The sequence below is a fragment of the Triturus cristatus genome, chromosome 8 (assembly GCF_964204655.1).
Source record: "Triturus cristatus chromosome 8, aTriCri1.1, whole genome shotgun sequence".
In the NCBI taxonomy this organism is placed as follows: Eukaryota; Metazoa; Chordata; class Amphibia; order Caudata; family Salamandridae; genus Triturus; species Triturus cristatus.
In genome coordinates this window covers 438,571,629-438,584,066 of record NC_140591.1, presented here as the reverse complement: position 1 = coordinate 438,584,066, position 12,438 = coordinate 438,571,629, and positions in this window count along the sequence as shown.

Here is a 12,438-nt window from a genome sequence, read left to right as displayed (position 1 = left end):
CAAGTGGCTCCACGTCAAAGGCGGCGGCCATATTGGAACGGGGAGGTGGTTCCTAATATGAAGCGGGGAGGTGTTCTACGCATGGACATGTGACTGGAAGTTCGGAACACGTCACTGGGCCAAGTGGCTCCACGTCAAAGGCGGTGGCCATATTGGAACGGGGGGGGTGGTCCAGACAAAGGTGAATATGGAACCAGGGCGACTATGGCAATGTGGGCGATACAGTGGACAACCACGAAAGGACAATGCCGTAATTGCGCATGGCGGCATGTAGTCACAGATCATGAACACTGCTGGAGTGTGTTGTCGGTAAAGTGAGTTAAGAGGAGTGGGATGCCTAACTGGGCAACCCGGTCATAGAGCCCTCAAAAAGGAGTCATGAGTATGTCAGCCATGTCAGTAAATAGCGGTAGGGGTACCAACATCAAGGAGAGTGTGGTATCACCATAGCTATACGTAGAAGGGATTATCAAGGAGTAGGGCATGTCAGAAGAGCAGAAAACGGGTCTTAGTAAGGAAAAGATCAGCGGGGAGATTGAACCTAAGATCAGCAAGATCCAATTATGTAAGTGCACCCCACGGAATGTCATCATTCAAGCCCGTCAAATGTGTAGATAGTCTGAGGACCCATCTCTGTTCAAGCTTGAACAGTGCGTATTTAGAAATCTGTGGGTGTGCTTCTAGAACTAAGCAGCGCATAGAGTCAGCGAGATGTTGTGCTTCCTTGAAATGTGTGTATAGTCTAGTGGTAACTCTCTGACAGCGTATGTTACTCCTGTGTTCAGTTATCCTGGTCTTAACAGTGCGCATGGTCATTCCAATATACTGAAGGCCACAGGGGCATGTGATCATGTAGATACATTTTCTAGTGTTGCAGTTTGTGTGTTTAGTCAAGACCCAGTTGAAATCATTCTTGAAGGTAATGTCCTTGGTAGTGGTAGTCAAACTACACGCCACACATAAGCCATAAGCAAAATGGCCAGGAACTATGGGTAGATCCCACATAGTGCGTTGTTTGTTAGTTGTGTTTTGCCTAGGTCTTGTGTGGACCAAGAGGTCCTTGAGGTTTTGTGTTCTTTTGTAAGCAAACCTGGGTCTTGGTATATTCAGACTGCCCGTGTCTAGAATGTTCCAGTTTCTCAGGATGATTTTCTTAATTCTAGTGGAGTCTGGTGTGAAAGAGGTAACACAGGTGAGTATGTCAAAGCTTGGTTTAGTTTGTGTCTCAAATAATGATTCTCGTGGGTTATTCCTAGCTCTTTTCATGGAGTTCTGAACTTGTCTATCGGGATACCCCCTGGCCTTTAGATTAGATGATAGAGCTCTTGCCTCTGTTCTGTAGTCAGATACCCTTGTGCAGTTTCGTCTAATGCGCAAAAACGGGCCAAAGGGTAGATTATCCCTCAACATTTTGGGGTGGCGACTATCATAACGCAATACACTATTGTGATCGGTGGGTTTTTTATACAGAGTTGTGCTAAGAGTGCCATCAAACAATGTGATGTTCAAGTCTAAAAATGGTATGGACAGTTCTGATATGGTATGTGAGAACCTAAGATATTCATTCTGCTCATTAATCCATTTAATGAAGTCTACGCAGTCAGTGTGTGTTCCATGCCAGAAGATCAGGATATCGTCAATGAATCGTTTCCATAGCGTGAGATTGTCACGGAAGGGATTGGAGGTGTTAAAGATCATGTCCTTTTCAAAAGCTGCCATATAGAGGCACGCTACACTAGGAGCGAAGGTCCTCCCCATCGAAGTGCCTCACTCATACCAGACAGATCTGCTAGGAATCCTTACACAGTCCTTCACATCTAACATGGGCTTCAATTGGAATTCCATAGAGCATATTATCAAGCCCATTATCGCCGTTTTAGCTGCAGTTTTCAGCCGCTAAAGCGGCGATAATTTTATCGCCTGTCTTGATAATATGCCCCAATGTGCGTACAAACATTCTAAATGACCCACACTGCCTTGGAGCCGATAGTGAGGTGAGCGCGGACTGCGAGGAGGGGCTCAGGGAGTGGCTTGGGAGAGGCAACACTCTTGGATATGATCGTGCGTTGAAGTAGCTGTCTGACGGATAGTCAGTCACCCAGCAAGTGGCCCACTCAGCAATTCCTGCGGCAATTTCAGGCACAGAAAAATGAGCTCCAATGATACTTATAGTCACAGTCAAAAATTGCTGGGGCACTTCAGAGTAGGATTAATGCTGGAAAGTGCTGAAAGTTACACAGAGCGCTAGTGGTGGTGAGGTCCGGACACTCTTTATATAGTCAAAGTTTGCCTCATGAAAACAGCACGCTGCTCACCAGCCGTCTTCCATCTAGTGCTTGAAGGCACCACAAGCACATTAGATTAACGTGTACTCCTTAAGACATGCACAGCCTCAATGAGAAAGTTGCCACGAATGATCTCTTGCTTTCTCCACGATCACCTTCCGGGTCCAGTCAAACCCAGGTCCGGCTCCAGGAACTTTTATTTGGGTGGGCCAAGGGTGCATTTGGGTGGGACACTGCGGGCTCGATTTGTCGCATATATGTCTAGGCAGGCCTGCTTCAGGGCCCTCCTTTATCTCTTCTTAGTCTTACAAGGCCCAGTAAAACACACTCTTTTCCAAATCTCTTTCTAAATATTATCACTCTCAAAAAGTGTTTTTTCTATGTAATGTTCCTTTGATGGGAAGAGGAGGTTTCTGAGGTGGGACTATCAGGCAAGTGACACTTCTCGGGCTCCCTCTGTGCGAGCCTTCAGGGAGAATCCCTCTTCATTACTACCTCCACCTGACCCCGGACTCTGCAACTCACTCCCTTACAGGCTTGATTATACACTACTCCTCTCCAGTGCACCTTATCTCACAACTGACCTTGGGCCCCAGCCCCATATCAGGCACCATCGGGCTCCACTTTCATTTTTCCCTGTAAAAACATTAGTAAAATCACCTTCAAACTTAAAACATTTAATAAAGCAATAAATATAATTAGCACGCACTTTAAAGTATGTTCCACAGTAGCCCTTATGACCCGACTGCTAATTAAATAAACAAAAACAGAAAGGCCATGACAGGGCCGGCTTTAGCGCTGATGCGAAAGTCTTTTTTGGCGCCACACTAATAACCTCTTTCTCCGTAAATACCTTTACTACCACCTTCCAACAGTGCCCCTCATCCCTCCATGACCTCCTCCTCGGATTCCCTCACTGCCACACGCCGCAAGTGCCCCTCATCTCTCCATAGCCCCTCCCCCTCGTGACTCCTCCTCGGATTCCCTCACTGCCACCCTCCACCAGTGCCCCTCGTCTCTCCCTAGCTCCCCCCTCCACCCTGTTGAAAACTAAAACGGCGATATGATTAAGCATTCACTAAAGACATGAATTCTCTCTAGTTAAAACATGTTTCTTGTCTTATGTTGACTAATGTCTGGACTCCATCTTGTAATGTCATGTCTCCACATGCTTTGCACGAGAAGAGTCCTTCCTTCTTGTTAGTTGCTCTTGTAATCTGCCTAGTAACAGTCTATAAATAGCTCCTTTGTTCGTCTGGCGCATGCCCAGACTTGACCACATCTGTTATCAGTTAGTCCTTGCTTAACCATGTTTTCGCGGGCTCATGAAATTGTCACCTCCGCCCACATATTGATTCTGTATCGAAAATGTCCATAAAAGGTAATGAACTTTGCCTCATGTTGTATCCACCCACTTATGAGCCCCTCTGTTGTGTATAAAAGGGGACCGTGTAAGCAAGTTCTTTGTGCTACTCTATGCAATACTGAAGAGTGTTGTATAGGTTGTAGGACCACCCTTAAGGGTTAATAAACTCTGTCTTTGTATTTGCAGTTTCCCTGCCAACTTCCTTCTAGCTTTTGTTACAGGAGAGCGAACCCTTGTATTCTGCGGGCCTAGCTGGGGCCTGTACTCATCAATTGGCGCCCGTCACGTGGGGCTCATCGGCGACTCGGATGCTCGAAGGACTGGTCGTGACGAAGGTGAGGAATTTGGCCGGGGATGTGATCACTGCCAGCGGCGTTTTTAGTCCTGGCATCCCGAGGTTTCTTCCTTCCCTTCCGAACTGACCTTCTGGGTGGCGCCGGTCCTCGACTGAGACCTCTTCTGTCGGTTTGCCGCGACAGCCGTTTGGGCGAATTTTGGAACTTGGCAGTTGGAATCTGGACACTCTTGATTGGTAAGAACCGTTGTACGGTACTTGCTCCGAGTTTTGAAGCCTGGGTTGGCTATTTGAGTTTGATTTGTGATGACCGGTCATATTTTGTATTGATTACTGTGAGAATATATGCGTTGCAACAAATATAGGCAGGTAATGTGGAGATATTTCTCCGGAGTTGTGTAAATTTGAACGGCGCAAAGTTTAAGTGCCATTTTTTTGATAATACTGCATATTTTGCATTATTTTTGAGCATGCCTGCTTTTAGCGCACTCTGTAAGTGGTGCTGCTGCTTTGGAAACCGGTTAAATCTCGAGGAATCTGCTCCAGCCCCCCCAGAGGGGACTCCTAATAGGGATATGTATGTGAAGCATGGTCTTTCCTCTATAATGTACAGCACAGTGTGAAGGAAATACACCAAAAAGGATCCTGAGTTACGATGGCCTTTGTATGGATCGTTTGATATGCGTAAGATTGAGTATGTGGAACAGTGTATGTGTAAACGGCGTGCTCGGCAAGATATGTTTGAATGTGTACGGTTATGGGTTAAGGAAGTGCGTGAACGAGAGAAACGTGAGAAAGCTCTGTTTGATAAAGAGCAACGGAAAAATGATCATGTGAGAGCGCAGGAAGCGAAGCGTCGGGAAGAAAGAGAACTGGCGGAGAGACAAGAGAAAGAGCGTAGGTTGCAAGTCTCGGGCCAATATGCTGTCCGCCAGCCACTTTACCCTGTCCTTACTAATCTTGAAGATGATTTTTATTTATTAGATCGCTCTCCGCCCCCTTATGTTGGAGCGTCCGCCCCGAGATCACAGGATTCTGGATCGGTTTCAGATAAGGTAGACACGCGGTCCATGTTATCAGTTGAGCGTATTGTGGTAAATAATTTAATTACCGGAACTTAATTTGATGCGGAAAATCTATAATAATAGCTCAGTAAAATAAGAGGCAGAATCCGTGGTATTAGAGGTTCGGAACGGGCTTTATTCCAAAATCAATTCGAATCGATGGACTCCATATTCCATCACCACGAAGGTTCAGGAAGTGAAGAACAAACTTTATTGACAAGTAATCATTTTTATACAATAGGCATTACAGTGAAACAGATGCAGGAGGCGTAACAGTTGATAACAAAGATAAGAACATACATGCGTAACTAAAATGGGTGTAACTGGGCGTAACTTAAAGAACGTCATTGGATATGATGTCATAAATGGGTGGTTCCACTGAAGAATTTCGCAATGTCAGCAGAAATACTTGGCAGAGATGCGCGCGCAGCAGCATGACGTGTGATTGACGTGCAACTAAGGGGTGAAGGGGACTTGACATTTAGCTCTACATGTGGAGACAGAAGTCTGGGGTTATGTCAACTTAATCCCAAATCATATCTAACATCCTATGTTTAAAGAACTGTGTTATCCAAAAAGAAAGGTCTCTTAGGATAGAATCTTATTCTATACTGACTATACTGACTGTCAGTGCGTGTACAAGCGTCTAAGTGTCTACACTAGATGCGAGGGCAGAAATCTTCCATAGTAACAGGGCTATGAATTACTTGCATAAAGACAGAGGAGCCGGGCCTTTTGCTCGGTAGCTGAAAGAATGTTTACTTAAACTACTAGACAGGAATGCATTGGGTGAAGAGCGGAGCAGAGCAGATAATCTTGAAGGTGAAATACAGTTTTTGGCAAGCAGACAGGTCGAGTCAGGCACCGTTAGCCGCACAGGGAGTAGGACAAAGTTCATGGATACAGATGCGAGCTCAGACTGGAGCTTTCAGAGGCAGAAGGCAGAAAAGGCTTGATGGCAGAATCAGGGCCTACTCGCCTGGACTGTAAAATGGGATAAGTGAACCATATAAAGCCGGTGGCCTTTCATACTTAGGAATAGAATATCCGGCCCATTCATGGCGGATCTGAAAGAGGACATGTTGACGGTGGACACACATGTGTTTGCGTCTTCATAACTGGAACTGGAGGGAACATACATGTACTTATGATTTATACATGAAACCGTTGGGGTCCAAGATAGGGGACATAACTGATCATAAAAATCCATATTTCCACATTCCCTCCTTGTCCCCTACTTGCCCTTAAGAGATATCAATCTTCATCAATCCGTTGATTTGTTCATATAACATCATTTGTTCTTCTTTCTTCTTCCGGAATCTTGAATGAAAACTTGGATGTGGGATACACGAGGTGGCACATAGACCACAAATCGCTGGCCCACATTGTAGGCATAAGCAGCAACTGAATAGTATGAGAAAGCCAATACCTAGGAAGGATAGGACCCTCCATCCAAAGGTAGATAATACACTCCAAAACCAACCGGACCAAGTCCAGGTGCCTGGATTCTGGTGTATCTGGCTTACAATCTTATGAAGGCGAGTTATGGCTTTATACACAGATGGCGAATTTTCTGGTATGAAAATGCAACAACTTGATCCGATGACCCTACAAGCTCCGCCCCTATCGGCCAGAATGACGTCAAGGACAAGACGATTTTGAAGCACAACAATCCGCATAGCAGACTGCTCTTCTGTTAAATTGCCTAAGGCGGAAATAGTTTCGTTTACTACTGCTTCAAGGGTTCTGGTTAATCTACGTATCAGCTTACTATTAGTGACTGTACCTATATAAGGAAAGAAACCCTTATTGAAATCTGTGTATTTTTCCCATGCTGTTTCAGTGTAGTCGACTATTGGGAGATCTCTCCGTTCTCTATTGTGTACTAAATGAGTATTTCTATGATAATCAGGAGGAGCTAGGAAAACAGGTGGCAAAAGGAATCCGATGTAGCAGGTACCATCCCAATCTAGAGGCAAACGTGTATATGCAGTCTGACCACATACGAAGTAGGAATGGCGAGAAGCTCTAAATGTAGATTTGCCTTGATCACTGAATTCTATTACAGTGATGCATTTACTATGGCCCATGTGTATGGAGCCATTCTTTCTTATACACAATTCACCTTTAACTGGAAATACTGACATAGCGGGCAAAATTGGTGCAGCTTCGGATTCGACATTCAGGATCATGAGATTAAGCGTGAAATTACCTAATCCATATACTTCATTTTCTAGATCAGTTCCTGTTCTTTTGGGAAGTCCCTCCTTGTTAGGGTAACAGACTTTAAGCAAGACTAAGTTCAGGTTTCCCCAAACCCAGTTGTCTTGATAAACTGCGGAATTCGAATCTAGGGAATTAATTAAACTAAACCATGCTCCACAGGAGCCATTGTGTGTGAACGGATATGGAAAGAGAGGCAGAATTCCCTTATAGTTCTGATAGGGAGGGAGTCGGCCACATATCCAACAATTTGTAGCATTGCTAGCCTGATGGGAATGATGTAACATACTAATAAAAGTGTTATTGCGCAGCGCAAATCTATATGACAACTCATGCGGGGGAAATTCACTAAAAGAATGTTCAGCAGTAACATTATAAACATGTTTAGAAATAGGATAATATATGTGCAACAATATACTTGCAGCGATTATTAGAAGACATAAGAAAAACAGAATTAATAACGTCACTGTGCAATGACTACGCAGTGATTTACAGTACGCATGTTTTTTCAACTGGATTTGATTATTTCTTTCTCTATTCCGGTCCAGAGGATACATGTCAGAGACAAATTCAACCGATTCACCTTGGAGAGGACTTAAACAATCAAATTGTCTGACTTATTGGACCTCAATTTTAGTCTATATAGTTCTGAGCTCGTTGGCTCAACCAAGGGGAGCTTTGAGTCTGTCTTTGAGGAAATACAGGGTTTAGTCTCTATATCGGATGGTAGTCCATGAAATTTCTTGATATGACTTGAATGTATCCAGCCTTTTCGACCTTCGATCTTCACGGCTGTCCTCGTGGTTAACAGTACGAGTTGAGGCGATTTCCACCTAGGATCCAGCTGAGACTTCCGGTCAAAGTTCCGCACTAACACCAAGTCCCCCGGAACTACGTCGTGGGGTTTCACCTCGGTGTTGTCGGGAAAGGCTGCAGCTACCTGTGAACGACAAGATTGTAGTGCAGACATCAAGGAAGCTAGGTAATCTGTCAGCATATTACAGTCAACGTCAGTTATTTTACGAGGTATAGGCGTCCCCCACATATTTGGTGGTCTACCGAAGATCACCTCATATGGGGATAGCCCTGTTCGAGAATGTGCTACCATTCTCATGTAAAAGAGTGCAACTGGTAAGGCTACTACCCAATCGACACCTTTCTCTCTACATATTTTGGACAATCTAATTTTCAGAGTTTGATTATGTCGTTCCACAAGACCTGCTGCCTCGGGGTGTCGGACACAATGAAATCTCCATTGATAGCCTAACAAAAGTGAAACGTGTTTCATTAGTTCGGATGAGAACGGCTGGCCGTTATCTGAGTAGACAGCACGTGGTAAACCGTACCGTGGGAAGAATTCTCGAACTAACTGTTTGGCAGTAGTCGGGGCAGTGTAATCTGAAACCGGGTATGCTTCTGTCCAACGGGACAGAGCACAAACAACTACGAGAACATATTTGAATCCTCGACATCGTTCCATCTGGATATAATCCATCTGGAGGACTTCAAAAGGGTGATCAGGAGGCTGAAATCCACCCTGTTCTACGGGAATGCTTTTACCTGGGTTAAACTGACAGCAGATCATACAGGTACGGACTTTTTGTTTAGCTGCTGCTCGTAAATGTTTGTTGAACCAAATGTGTTGAATGCTGTCTAGCATAGCCTTTTCTCCTAGGTGCGCTGGACTATGTATTGTATTAATGATAACTTGGACCATTGAGTCGGGAAGAAACCATACAGATTTTTCCTTCGTCATCCATCCTTGATCCGTTTGGATCCCTCCTAATTCAGTCCATTTCTTTATTTCGTCTGGTGTAGCATGTGTCTGTATGTCAATTACGTCAAGAGCGGGATCCTTAACCATCATGCAATGTGTTGGTGTCGGAACTATTGTCTTTGTCATGTCAGATGTGTGAGTTTGAGCAGTCTGTTTAGCTGTTTTGTCAGCTAGATCATTGCCTTGGGAGATGATATCAGTAACTTTCGTATGAGCTTTACATTTCATAATTGATATTGCAGTGGGTAGATGTATTGCATCTAATAAGGCATGAATGAGGGGTCCGTGCTGAATGTGGGCACCGTGAGAAGTTAAATAACCTCTCTCTCGCCACAGCACGCCGAAGTCATGTACAACTCCGAATGCATAACGTGAATCAGTGTATATGTTGACTTTCTTATTTGTGGCTTGAATACAGGCTTGTGTCAGAGCGATGAGCTCTGCTGCTTGAGCTGACAAGGTATTAATACGATTTGTTTCAACGACTTCAGTGTCTGTTGTGACTGCATACGCGGCCACTAGCTCTCCTGTACTTGTTCTCATACATGAACCATCTATATACAACGTCAGGTCTGGGTCTGACAATGGGACGTCTGTCAAGTCTTGTCTGGGTTTCGTCGTGATAGTAATAACTTCAATACAATCATGCGCTAATGGGTCTGTTCCGTTTACTGGTAACAGTGTGGCAGGATTCAATGTACTACAACGTCTGATTTCTATGTGTGGCTGAAACAATGTCAATTCGTAACCGGTGAGTCTCGCTATAGTCAAGTGTTGTGTTTGTGTGCGGTTCAAGAGAACCTCTACTGCGTGTGGTACTTGTACTGTCAATTGATGTCCTAACACTATGGCATCGCTTTGTCTGATTGCTAAAGCTGTCGCTGCCACTGATTTTAGGCACGCAGGCAGAGCCTGAGCTACGGGATCTAATGTACTAGAAAAATAAGCACATGGTTTGTGTGATCCTGCTTGTTCCTGTGTGAGTACTGCCAAAGCAGTACCTTCGCGTTCTGTAACAAAGAGTGTAAAATGTTTATTGTAACATGGTGTTGCTAAGACAGGTGCTTGACATAAAGCTTTCTTTAGGCTTTCAAAAGCTTGTGTATGTTCCTGAGTCCAAGGGAGGACAGTCGATGTGGCTGCCTCCTGTGTTGTCAACTGAATGAGTGGTTTTGCTAGAAATGCATACTGAGGGATCCACTGCCTACAATATGAAGTGAGGCCTATAAAAGCCCGCACCTCCTTTTGTGTCTTGGGTATTGGCATGTTAGCAATTAACTGGATGCGATCTGGTGTAAGCTGCCTTCCCTCCTTGGACAGCGAGTGACCAAGGTAAACAACTCGCTGGACACAGAATTGCAGCTTAGAAGGGGACACCTTGTGCCCCTTTTCGGCCAAGAATTGTAAAACCGTCAGTGAGGCTTTTTCACATTCAGGTTCGCTTCTAGCGGTGATCAGCAGATCATCGACATATTGAAGCAGGGCAGTGTTGACTGGCATGTGGATACTGTCAAGTTCTCGTTTCAGTGCTTGGCTATAGATGCTGGGGCTTTCTGTGAATCCTTGAGGTGCGCGTGTGAATTTAAAGCTTCGTCCATTTAAACTAAATCCGAACAAGTATTGGCTTTCCGGATCTATTGGGACGCTGAAAAAGGCATTCTTGAGATCAATTACAGTAAAGAATGTTGCTTCGGAATCAATGGCTGTCAGTAATGAAGAAATGTCTGGAACTACGGGGTATTGTGGTACAATACATTTATTTAATTCGCGCAGATCAATAACCAATCGATATACTGGCGGGGCTTTTGGATCAGTTCGTTTAAGAATCGGGATTATCGGGGAATTACATACATTGGAGTCGGTTTCCACAACCACTCCTTGGCCAATGAGCTCGTCAATGATTTGCAGTAAAGCCACTACAGCATCTGGGGGTAACTTGTATTGTCGCATTCGTGGTAGTACCACTCCTGCCTTTAGTGTGACTCGATATGGTGTAATGTTCATGCAACCAACATCTGTAGGGCCTTGTGCCCATAAATGTGTGGGTAAAGTCTGCAGTCGGTGATCCATGTCTCGGGACACATAGTGCCCTTTGAAATCACGTAGAAACAATCTTACTCCTTCCGGAGAACAACATATTATAGCTCCTAGAGCTTTCAATGTTTTTATACCTAACAAGTTTTCTGGACATGATTTAGTAAGCAATAAATCTGTAGTTCGTGTCAAGGGACCAATCGTAAGGGGAAGAGGCTGTGATACCTCATTAATGATAGGTTTTCCTGAAAAACCAAGGGAAATATTCTGTGAGCCTGAGAGAGGTGCCCCTGGAACTTCACTACGTTTTATAGTTGTTCGGCTTGCCCCTGTATCAAGTAAAATTTTTCTATCTTGGCCTAATAGTTCACTGTGTACATAAGGTCCTTCTTGATCTACAGGGACCTCGATAAGGGGTAAGTCAACTTCCCTCTCTAGGCTGTTTCATGAGTATCGTTGATAATCAGGATAGTCATACTGTGCGGTCTGGTACATCTGTCGTGTCGTTGTTTGTGTGGCAGCAATAGGCTGCGGTGGCGGAGCTGTCATAGATTGTTGTGGAGCTGGCATGGACTGTGCATGCTGCGGGGCTCCTTGTTGGTTCTGATCCTGTCTAAGTGGCCGCGGTCTTTCTTTTGTATTACCTGTGGCGATATTATGTTTTAAAACTGGACAATCGTGTACATAATGGCCTGGCTGTTTACAATAGTTGCATGTCCCTTTTACAGGACCTGCTGAAACACTAGACTGTGTCATACCCTTTTTATGACCGTCAGCTGGAACTGTCTGGGAAACTAGCATTTTCATTTTCGTGTCTTTCATGCGTCTGTGTTCATGTTCTTGTTCCTCTCTAATTCTATTGTGATGGTACTGTAGCAATTGTAACATTTGTGACGGAGTGTTACCTTGCCAGGTACTCTCGAATTTCAATACTCTATTCTTAACTTGGGGCAAGGAATTTTCAACTAATTTTGTCACAAATAGATGTGGATACGATTCGCTACTTGCTTTTATTCCACTATTTATACCAAAACATTTTTCGAATCGGGCATAGAAATCACTAGTGTCCTCATCGTGCTTTTGTTTACAGGCTGAGATTGCACCCCAGTCTTCCTTTTTCGTAGTTAATAAACGTGGCAGTACCTGTACTAGTAAACCTGGTAGTGTTTTGGTCTTATCCCCAAGCCCTGAACCTGGACCTCGAGCTTTTTCTTCGTTTTCTAATGCTGTCCAATCTATCTTCTGGTCTCCCACCTCCCAATCCTTTTCCTTGAGTTTTTCGTAAATGCCCGCGGGCATTAATACCTTCAATATTGTCATAATGTCGGGATAGGTATATTCTCCCATGAGCAACATGTCTTTAATTTCACGGTGGAAACCCGCTGGGTCTTTGT